The following is a 3,037-nucleotide window of genomic DNA, read 5'->3' as shown; positions in this document are numbered from 1 at the left end:
GTCCACATGGAATAAAGCACATGTGGCTGTAACACTTGGGGAAGAGTTCTCTCTCCTGAAGTCTTCACTGCTGGATCTTGGACCTGCCTGGCTGGCCTGGTTCTCACTGCCTGCAGAGGCGCTTGTCAGAGCTGTCTCTGCAGCTATCAAGAGACCCAGGACCCAGGCTACCTGTCCTGTACAGGCCACCCAAACCTCTTTACTTCTCTTTTAAGAGCGGCAACACTTCTGACATTCCCTGACTGGAGTCCTGTGGAACCTATTCCTTCTCAGCTCTGCTTGGCTCGTCCTCCTTGGTCTGGCTTATAGAGACATTTGACACCACAGAAGGAAGCAGATAGAGAGCAAACAGCAGACAGACACACACACACACAGCAACACTCTCTCTCACAGACACACACACACATACAGACACACACTCTCTCTCTGTCTCTCACACACACACATACACACACACACATACAGACACACTCTCTCACACACACACTCACAAACACATATATACACACACTCACTCTCTCTCACACATATACATACACACACACAGACACACACTCTCTCACACACACATACTCTCACACACACACACACACACACTGGTTTCCACATGTTTATTAGAGCAACAACAGAGACGGGCCTGTTTCATCTGTGGAACATTCATAGGCTCTTCTGCCACTCCAGGTTTGGGCCCTGAGGGTCCTTGGGGTGACTGGGCACATCAGGCATGTTCCTATTATCTCTCACAGGCACAGAGTAATTGTGGGGTGTGGCTGGTTCACTCATGGTGGCCTATTGGTGTAGAAGCTGAATTAGGGCATAATTATAGTGAGGCTCCCAACGATGACAGGCACCACAAGCACTGGCTCCTCTGTGTAGGCATTTCTGAGGGAGGTGGAAAATCTTCCAGCCACCATCTTGGTCTCTCAGCCCCTGTGTTTTTAAAGATAGAGTCTCACCATGTAACTCTGGCTGCCCTGGAACTCACAGAGACCTGCCTGGCACAAAACCAAGGGCTGAAGAGTTGGCTCGGCCATTAAGAGCACTGGTTGCACTTCCAGAGGACTCAAGTTTGACTGCCCTTGGTTTTGTTTTTGTTAAAATTAACATTCACTCACGCATATAATGTATTTGGATAAAATCCTCCTCCAGTCCCTCCTCTTGACTTCCTCCTTTATTACCTAACCACTAATCCTCTCCCCCACCCAAATTCATGCGTGTGTGTCTGTCTTCAAATATCCACTGAGCACATTTAGTGCCACTTGCATGTGCATGGGTGGGTGTAGGACCATGCACATGAGCACAGGCAGCCTATCAGGGCCTGAATCCCTGAAGAAAACTGACATCCCCACTCCCAGGAGACGCCGGCAGGGCGGGGTTCATGAGCTGCTCTCCAGTCCATGCTGATACAGTCTTTTCATGGGGATGTTCACATAACTGAAGTTTAATGTGATTATTCACATGTCAGCCTAAGTTGTGTACGTGTGTCTTGTATATGTGTATGTGTGTGCAGGTGCACAGCCGCGGCTCAGGCAGGAACCGAGTGTCCTGTTCTACCAGTCTTTCCTTATTCCCCTGGGATAGTGTCTCTTACAGAATCTGGAGCTAGCCTGAAGGCCAGCAAGCTCCACTGAGCCTCTTGTCTAATCTCCACAGCACAGTGTTATAGACATACACATGGCCATGCCCTGCTTTTTCCATGGGTCCTGGAGACTTGAACTCAGGTCCTCATGTTTATACAAATGTGCTCTTACTCACTGAGTCCCCTCACAACCCTAACCATATTGCCACTTGTGCTTTATTTGTCTCATGTATTCTTTGTTCCTTTTTGCCCCTTTTACATCAAGCGCTTTTCAGAACTCATTTCATCTCCATTGTTAGATGATGAGATAATGCACCTAGAGTTCACCTCCTGCTGGCTTTCCAGGGCCAACTTGTCCACCGCAGTCTCCCTTCAGAGGCTGCTGTCAGAGCGTTACAATAGTGTTTCCATTTCTTCCTCCCTAGTCTTCGTGCTAGTGTGGTCGTTCATCCACCACCAAACCTCCACTGTTTTAGAAAACCAGAATAAAGGGGCTGGAGAGAAGGCCCCGTGCTCTCCATGCACGGAGACACCCTGCTCATGCAGAAACCCTAACTTGAATTCCCAGAATCTGTATCTGGCTAGTCACAACTGCCTCTAACTCCAATTTCAGTGACACAGTGGCGTCCCTGGCTTCAACAGGACACACATTTGAGTGGTACACATAAACTCAAGCACACACACCCAAACATACAAATATACAGACAGAAACATATACACTCAGACACACACACAGACAAGACAGACAGACAGACAGACACACACACACACACACACAATCTTAAAGAAAAAATAGGCCAAGCATGATAACACCATTTTAGTCCCAGCACTTGGGAGGAAGAGGCAGGCAGATCTCTGTGAGTTCAAGGTCAGTCTACATAACAAATTCCAGGTCAGCCAGGGCTCCATATTGAGACCCTGTCTCAATATAGTAATTAATAGATAATTATAATAATTTTCCTAATGGGGCTGGAGAGATGAATCAGTACTTTAGGCCCTTTTCTGCTCTTCCAGGGTCTGCGCTCTGTTCCCAGCACCCACACCAGGCAGTTCACAACTGCTCGGATCTAACACACAAAAGTATGTGAGTATGTGAACATAAAAATAAATTGTTTAAAAATAGTAGAAGGCTGCCAATGCTTCCCCCAAGATCCATAGACTATCTAAAAAAGCCCCAACGCTAGGCATGAGAATTACTCTTTTGTTGTCAGTCTGCTTTGTCCACAAGACTCTCAAGACGTAATAGGCCATTGCTGTTGCTCTTGGTGCCTCTTCCAGGTTGAAGATAAGTTCTTATTGCTGAAGACACTATTCACTCCTGACACAGGATCCAGATCTGACCTGAAAATTTCCTCCCAGAGGATTAGCTTTTATGGTATCATAAAACATCATGTAAGCTTCCGGAGGAAAGAAGAATCTAATGTCCTACCCAGTGGTGCTATCTGTGAACCAAAACAT

At 47.0% G+C, this 3,037-nt stretch overlaps 1 pseudogene; it reads right to left on the bottom strand.

Annotated features, from left to right (window-relative positions):
- Positions 1 to 657: 657 nt before the first annotated feature.
- On the bottom strand, positions 658 to 914 carry LOC114624191 (annotated as a pseudogene).
- Between the last annotated feature and the right edge of the window lie 2,123 nt (positions 915 to 3,037).

The sequence above is a fragment of the Grammomys surdaster genome, unplaced genomic scaffold (genome assembly GCF_004785775.1).
Source record: "Grammomys surdaster isolate TR1022 unplaced genomic scaffold, NIH_TR_1.0 205, whole genome shotgun sequence".
NCBI lineage: Eukaryota > Metazoa > Chordata > Mammalia > Rodentia > Muridae > Grammomys > Grammomys surdaster.
This window is presented reverse-complemented; position numbering and strand designations above follow the sequence as displayed.